We start from the raw sequence: 7984 nt of genomic DNA, 5'->3' as shown, positions 1-7984 counted from the left end.
ACTGAGAAATGGAATATGTATGAAAAGTAGTTTCTTTGAAAAGCCCATGAATGTCTACATGTTATTTTGAAGCTATTTTTTCCCAGAGGCACCGTTCATTTACAAAGGCAAATTTGGATTTTAAAAGGTCAAATCTGAACTAGTTAAATGATATGCATGCTTAGTGTATCAAAGTTGTACGAATGCATTCATATTTCATTCAGATATCTTCTTATACACCATTAGTCTTGTAGCGATTGATGATACATTGTAAGAGATTGGTAGTTAAGTACATCGCAAAAGACTTTCAAATCCTAATACACATAGTAGAAACAAATGAAGCAGTACAGAAGTCGGTTATGTGTGCAATTTTAAATCTCTGGACACATCTGTGAAGCTTTGGCAAAAAGAATTCTGTACATGCATATAGCTCTTGGAAATCACTAAAGTACAAGCAACATAAGAACCTGTGGGGCAATGACAGTGATAGAAAATCCCCTAAAACAACAAGCTATAGGTGGAAACCAGCTGGTGCCATATGCTCAAAATCAGCCAATGGTCAAATATGTGGTCTTCCCAACAATAAACACATTTGGGACTGAAAGATATGAAATGAATTGATGAAGCAAACATTTTGACAAGATATGCCATTCAAATAGATAACATCTAGTTGCTCCTTTTTGCATTGCTGTACATAACTCTGTTTCTTTTCTTTTTCTTTTTTCTCTGTTTCTTTTCTTTTTCTTTTTTCTTTTTTTTAACGATGTACATAGCTCTGTTTCCATTTTTCCATATTAGTTTGCTAATCAATAGGGACTTGCCCCTCCTGGTTTCTCAAGAAATATTGGGTCACACCGTTTGCTAATCCATATTAGTTTCCTCTTGAGCAAATGAGCATCAAAACAGCCAAGAAAGCATGGCCAACAAAATAGCATCCACATAAGTCATCTCAGTAATGGAGCTTACCAAATTCTCAGCACGAGGAAGATTAGCCCTCTTGGCAAGATTTACCGCGAGCTCAAGGTTGTTTAACTACCAAAATTGTGTTAAAACTTAAAAGAAGTATCTGATACATAGATAAGAAAGGGGAGTCTAGAAGTACAGAAGACCGTACTTGACCGCTGACAAAAGGCACAACAGTTGCATCATTAACTGTGGCATGCAAAACCTGACCTCTTCTTTTGATGGCATAAAATCCACCAGTTGAGGAAGATTCTGCTGTCAAGAATATAGGGTCTGGACTGATTCTATTTCGGTAAACTGTTGCAGCAGTTTCCAAGTCATATAAAAAAAAAAGCCCAAGCTCCGCTCCCTTCAAGTAGTGGAGGAGATCGGCTCTCCAATCAGCAATGGTCAACTGTAATATTTGAACCGAAATATCATCAGCTTGCGGTACGTGACTAGATGCAGCCTGCACCAACCTGTTCGCTTCATCGTTTTGCTCCCAGGGCAGCCAAGCGAGGGTGACTTGGCGGAATCTAGCATCAGGTCCTGGCATTTGATGAAGTATGGGTGTAGTAGGTCGCTGGCACAGTTGTAATCTTCCGTGAGCTGATGGATTACCACCTTGAGTGGCCAAAGATTTCAATCGCTTCGGCTCCAGCCTCTAGGAGCAGCTCCAAACCCCTACAAATAGCTTCATACTCGGTCTGGTTGTTAGTGAGCTTGGTCGCAAGGCTGAAACTTAAAGAAATTGACGGAAGGGCACCACCAGGCGTGGAGCCTGCGGCTTAATTTGACTCAACATGGGGAAACTTACCAGGTCCAAACATAGCAAGGATTGACAGACGGAGAGCTCTTTCTTGATTCTATGGGTGGTGGTGCATGACCGTTCTTAGTTGGTGGAGCGATTTGTTTGGTTAATTCCGTTAACGAATGAGACCTCAGCCTGCTAACTAGCTATGCGGAGCCATCCCTCCGCAGCTAGCTTCTTAGAGGGACTATGGCCGTTTAGGCCACGGAAGTTTGAGGCAATAACAGGTCTGTGATGCTCTTAGATGTTCTGGGCCGCACGCGCGCTACACTGATGTATTCAACGAGTATATAGCCTTGGCCGAGAGGCCCGGGTAATCTTGGGAAATTTCATCGTGATGAGGATGGGTTGACGATTGCACATTTCTCAAAGTGTCTATGGGACCCGTCAGGAACCAGCAGAAGCGCCGCGTGGCCGAGCGCCGAGCGGGCTCACCTCCTGCTCAAGCTCGTCGTGCCCGGTAAATGAGGTGAGAGAAGATGGTAGACCCCGCAAGTATGAAAAGTAGTGTCATGAGCTAGCGAGGGAATAGTCGCTGGCGTGGCCGTCTCTCACCCTTCTCTCAATTCCACGTCGGAAAGAATCTGAGGTGAGCTAGCGAAGTCGATTCCCGTTGGACAAGGCCTTAGCACAGAAGTCAACATTGACCCCCCGCGCCTCCCCCAGCGGACTGAGAAAGGGAGTAATCACATTAGTAACTTCACGGTATATTTGTTCATATCCAGCATTAGCAGACAGAAAAAGCTAAAACCAAGCTCATAGGGAAAAAGCATCTGTGATATATAAATAAGTAAATGGTAAAGCAATATTGTGGTAGCTAGCCAACAACACGGATTTGCACATATAATAGCAGCGAGATAATTAGTCAAATGTACTGCACGAAACTAGATGGATTTTGAGGACAATTGGACTAAACTTTGGTTGGGTGGAACTAAATTTTATTAGTAGACATTTTAGTCCAATTGAATAGATCACCTAATGAAATACTCCCTCCGTTCGGAAATGATCTACATATTTTGACTAGAGAAAGTCATTCGAAGTAAAGTTTGACTTATTAATCACTCTTAGAATATAATGTCAATTACGAATAACTCAATGTCATCTCAAAACCTCTTTGAATACATATGTATTGACATAAATTTTATAAACTAATTATACATATAATTTAACTAATTATTAGTCAAAGTTTATAAAGTTTGACTTTTCCTAGTCAAAATACGTAGATCATTTCCGGACGGAGGGAGTAAACTTTAGACCGAAAATTTAGTTCATGTATCTGAACGGGAATTTAATCAAAGCTCAATGCATCCATACTCCAAATAAGGACGTAGATAAATATTTAAATCTTATAGTTCTCTGTTGTCAAAATAAAATCTTATATCACATCTATTGTTCCTAGGGTAATAATAGCCGCTTAATCAAATTTGGTAGGAAAACCTGTTGGGGACGCCATCTTCGGCCCCCGCGCCGAAGGGTCGTCAACGAAGGCGTGGACCGCGACGATCAAGAATGATGAGGCCCGAAACGCTTTGTCTGTCAGGCGAGGACCTCGAGGAAGGAGGCCTTCGGCAGGATACGAGGGATGGGCGCTGGCGACCTGGAGAAGTCACGAAATGGGCCGAAGGCCCAAGGCTTGGGCACGCGAGCGAAGACCCACGCAACCGATGGACGAAGATGGCTACGGAAGGAGGCCTTCGACAGGATACGAGGGATGGGCGCTGGCGACCTGGAGAAGTCACGAAATGGGCCGAAGGCCCAAGGCTTGGGCACGCGAGCGAAGACCCACGCAACTGATGGACGAAGATGGCTACGGGGCCTGTGGTGTGCTAGGGTTGGTTGCTTGGCTGTAAACCATTATCAAGGTGTACCATTATTTTTATGCTCATGGAATATTTTAGGAATCTAGCAGTTGAGGGGCATCGCAGTGTAATTTGGAGAGCGGGTAGATGAACCGCCGCCTATAAATATCCATGTAATTGTCCTTGATGGGGGGTTGAATACAGAAGGAACAGAAATCGGACACTAGTCCGAAGACATCGCACAGTCTCGCCTCTCCAGCATCTTGCCTCCGTGTGCATCTCGCGGCTGTTGTAGTGTTCGTTCTCCCCGGAGACACTTTCCACCAAAAACCAAGTATAACTTGAATGGTTTAGCTAACGTGATGGCATCTTTCCCACTAAGGATCGGACTCTAGGTTTAGGCATCTTATGTGTCTTATAATATGGTCACAAAGAAACTGCGCCTAGAGCTTCCAATTGAGAGGCACGCACGTTCAATTTACACAAAGGGTCATGTATAAAAGAATTTGTTATTACTTGTACAAATCAGGGAACTTTACAATATGAGAGAGGAGCATTGCATATAAATTCATTCAAGTACACTGAATGGATTACGATAAGGATGACGCACGCAAATATGTGGTGTACTATGATGAGCGAAGCATAATACACTGCAGCTGCGGGCTTTATGAACACATTTTTATTTTAGATAATGAAAATGAGTTCCGACCTCTACAAAGTGTATCTACATCTATACACATTATAAAGAACCAAAACAATTGAAAACACTTCTCACTAAAAACATTCACGTACCCCTCACAAGAGCCCCATCTGGCAGTACCAAACTGGGAGAAAGTTTTGTGGGACAAGAAAAAACAGTAGACTGCAAAACGTTTCTGACTTTCTGCCGCTACTTTTCTCACCGTGCAAATTTCTTACCCGCCCGTGTACCCAACTCTGATCCCGCTGGCGAGGACCGCGCCTGTCCCGCCAATCAAGCGTCCCTTTCCTTCCCCTTCCATGCGCCGCAGCACCCACATCCCTTTTCCCCGCACAACTATCTCCATCCGCTGCTTCCTGCTCCTCGTCCGCGAGATTCCGCCGCCTCCCCTCCATCCACTTCCATCCGCGTCATACTCCCCCACCCTCCCATAGTCCCATTCACATCAAAGCGGTGGCTCCGGGGCTGGGCCTCGCAGGCAAGCGAGATGCGGCCGTCCCCGTCGGCGACCTCGGCTGCGGGCGCAGGCTAGACTTCCCCGGCGGCAGCTACGGGGCCTGGCCTCGCAGGCAAGCGAGCTTCAGCGGTCCCTGTCGGCGGCCTCGGTTGCGGGCGCAGGCCAGACTTCCCCGGCGGCGGCTACGGGGCCGTGCCGCGCAGGCCAGGCGAGCTGCGTCACCGAGCGCGGCCGTAAGCCGGGGGAACCGCACCGGCGCTATTACACATGTCAGGTGCTCGTCCCTATCTCGATTTCACTGCGCCTCCGCTCACCTGCCCGCTGTACCCACGTTCAATCTCGCTCGCCAAGTACGCTTTGCCTGATCACCTTCACCCATCTGCATCACGCCGCCGACCGCCCTCCCCAACCCGTTGCTCTCCACGTATTGTTCCTTGCTGTTGCCCATTGTCCAAGTGTGAGCACGTACGCGGAGCCGGAAGCGGAGCAGCAGAGGTGGCGTCTGCGAGGGGGCTGGTCCTCCTCTCCTTCCACTCACATCGCTTCGGTGGTGGCTGTGGCCATTGGACGAGGCGGTCGAGCCGGCTTCCCCAATTTTCATAGGCAGAGATTGACAGCGGCTCCGGTGAACGCAGCGCCATCATCGATGGAAAGCGAATGCGGGGATGGCGGCGACCGGTGCTATTTGCTTTTGGATGGTGAGCCCAGCCTGGGCAGCTGTCAGGCTTCCCCTGCTGCTCCCTCCCTCGGCGAAGGAACAGAAGCCTCCTCCTTTGTGCATCCAATGCCACGGCCCTGATGCGGAACCACCGGAATGGCCTTGAGGTGCTCCGGCTAAAGCACTGGTTCTCCTCCTCTTCTTCACTAGAGTGACTTTTGGTGGAGATGCCTGAACGCCTCCCAATTCATGGGTAAGCTGCAGCTAGCTGGATTCAGTTTGTTCCATCCCTGCCGCTGCCTACTGCATTCATGCTCACCACATGCTTGATAAAATGCCTGCAATGATCATCTTACATGTTGTCTTGATGATTTTTGCCACCGGACAGGATTTTGTAACTAAATGCATGCGGATTTTTGGAGTAACAAGGTAGGAGCTAAAAAACAGCCAGGACTCAGGTGGGTATGACCATGGGTAAAAAGCCTTTAGTTATGAAACGAACTAGCTGAAAGATTTGGCTCAAAAAATAAGAAAATTACACAGTTATTTGCATTCTATATTTGTGGAACATGTATTTATTGCCTTCTACCGAGGATGTAAATGCAATCAGAGGTGAAGAAGTAAGTCCTTCTTCTTTTTAAAAAGAAAGTGTAGAGTATTATTTAGAGCAGTATATCATATTCTAATTTACCAATCATTTATTTCTTTTCTTTCTAGCAACCGTATAGGATCATATTGTGCAACAATATATCCCCTTTTGATTAATTTAATGGTTTCTTATTTCCTTGCAGGTGTACAAACTGAACCAGCGATTTGGTATTTTTCATCCAGAAACTGAATTTCAAAATATTTTGTTAAGGATATGTTTGGCCAGAATAATAAAACCATGTGTCTGAGCAACTGAATCTCCAGTTCTTCTGAAAGATTGCTGTTGCTTAGTAAGTATAAGCTATAATTTTTACATTTCTCCTAAAGCATTTCAATAGCTTTTCTAGAGGAAATTAAAAAGACCTTGTTTTCTTGCAAAGAAATCATTATTATTTTTTTTCTCATTTTAATTCTTCTTACAAAGGAATGGTATGTACATCTCCACAATTGGAATTGTTAACAGACTTCAAAAGAGGAAACGCGCTACTGCTTTCTGATCATGTATCCTTTCAGTAAGTTCTTTAAGCTAAATAGTTCTTTCAATGTTTGAACAAATAATATATGCTGTGAATGCAACACGTGCTCTCAGTTTATTCATACAATGCTAGGTTTTAAGGAAGTGAAAGATAAATTACTCAATCGAAATGCTTGTGCTACCAGGACCTTGTGCATCCTGAATGCAAGTAATCATATTGGAAAAGGTGAAGCTGTAGGTAACTACGCGGCGGGGGGGGGGGTGAACGGACCCCACCGTTTTTCATTAAGAGGAAGCGACATCAGCTTCTCCCGATCGTGAAAAAACCACCGAACCCTGGCCCATGCCCGAGAGGGCCAAGCCTTGCGGCGAGCACATCAAGGGGATTTTTTTTATCCACGAGCAGAAATTCGTCCCGACTGGGATTGGAACTCACGACCTCGTGGGAGCGACACTATCGGGCTGGGCTAGCCAACTTGGCCGCCCAACCTTTCGCAGCTGTAGGTAACTACATCTTTCCAGTGCTGAGATGTGCCTTCTACTGAGGTTGTCTTGAAGCAGGGGGCGCAAGAGATCTAATGAAGAGAAAGGAGCTTCCATACGTGTTCGTGCTCATCATGATCTAGACTTGGAAGCTTGCATCAGCATTCACTGTTTTGCCATGTTTTATTGTTTAGCATTTTAATAGTTCTTTATTTCAATTGTTGATCTGTTGCCTTCAAGATGTAAGGGTAGTAATATTTTTATTAATAATGAATTATGTGAACTTCTATTGAAAGATTGCTTATAGCCAGCCCATATTTTCGGTTAGTGCAATTTCCCTTAAAACTACATGCTTGCATGAGTCGAACAATTTAATATATTTAATAATAATAAACAATATAATATTCATATGACTATATATTGTGGTTTACTATCATATTGACCGAGATTCTTCTTTTTTTTTGTTTTCATTGGCCACACAATTAAAGCATCATAGCAAACTAGCAGGCCATTAATAAATTAAGATGGTGTGTGCTCTGAATACAGAGGGTGGGGAACTGTTAGTAAGTTATGTGACCTGAGAAGCTTGGATTCAATGGAATATCTGCAACTGTAAATGTACTTGTGAACGCTCATATTGAATTGTTTATAGAATTTTGCTCCTGGCAGATCACTTTTTAAATACATCCTTGTTGCATGTATATAAATATATCTTTGATATAAATATAAAAGTATTGTCTATTATATTTTCTATAAATATAAATAATTTATTTGGTAACACGTGCGTGTCGCACGTGCACTCTACTAGTACGGCTAAAAGATTATTACAAAACAAAGCCATCCATTAGCTAAATGGGGGAAAAATTGAAGAAATAAGAATCTAAACCAATCCTGAGGTTATGCTTCCCCCGATTGGCTATTTCCAAGACGATAGTCTCCAACGCAAGACTCGCCTTTCGGAACAACACCTTCATCGTATCTTCATGATGTAGGTGCGCCCACAGGCGCAACCAGTAGGTCCCCCTGAAAACA

The 7984-nt window shown here is 44.4% G+C and overlaps 1 long non-coding RNA gene across 1 annotated transcript in view; it reads right to left on the bottom strand.

Annotated features, from left to right (window-relative positions):
- Nucleotides 1–1249, bottom strand: part of LOC120639617 — a 1512-nt gene extending 263 nt beyond the window's left edge. Inside the window, exons 1-2 of the long non-coding RNA XR_005661519.1 lie at nucleotides 1094–1249; nucleotides 946–1011 (exon numbers count right to left, since the gene is read on the bottom strand). This is a non-coding gene — a long non-coding RNA (uncharacterized LOC120639617). The remainder of the gene's footprint in view (nucleotides 1–945; nucleotides 1012–1093) is intronic.
- Between the last annotated feature and the right edge of the window lie 6735 nt (nucleotides 1250–7984).

The sequence above is a fragment of the Panicum virgatum genome, chromosome 7K, assembly GCF_016808335.1.
Source record: "Panicum virgatum strain AP13 chromosome 7K, P.virgatum_v5, whole genome shotgun sequence".
Classification (NCBI taxonomy): Eukaryota; Viridiplantae; Streptophyta; class Magnoliopsida; order Poales; family Poaceae; genus Panicum; species Panicum virgatum.
Note: the sequence above shows the minus strand (reverse complement) of the source record. Positions and strands in the feature narration are given on the sequence as shown.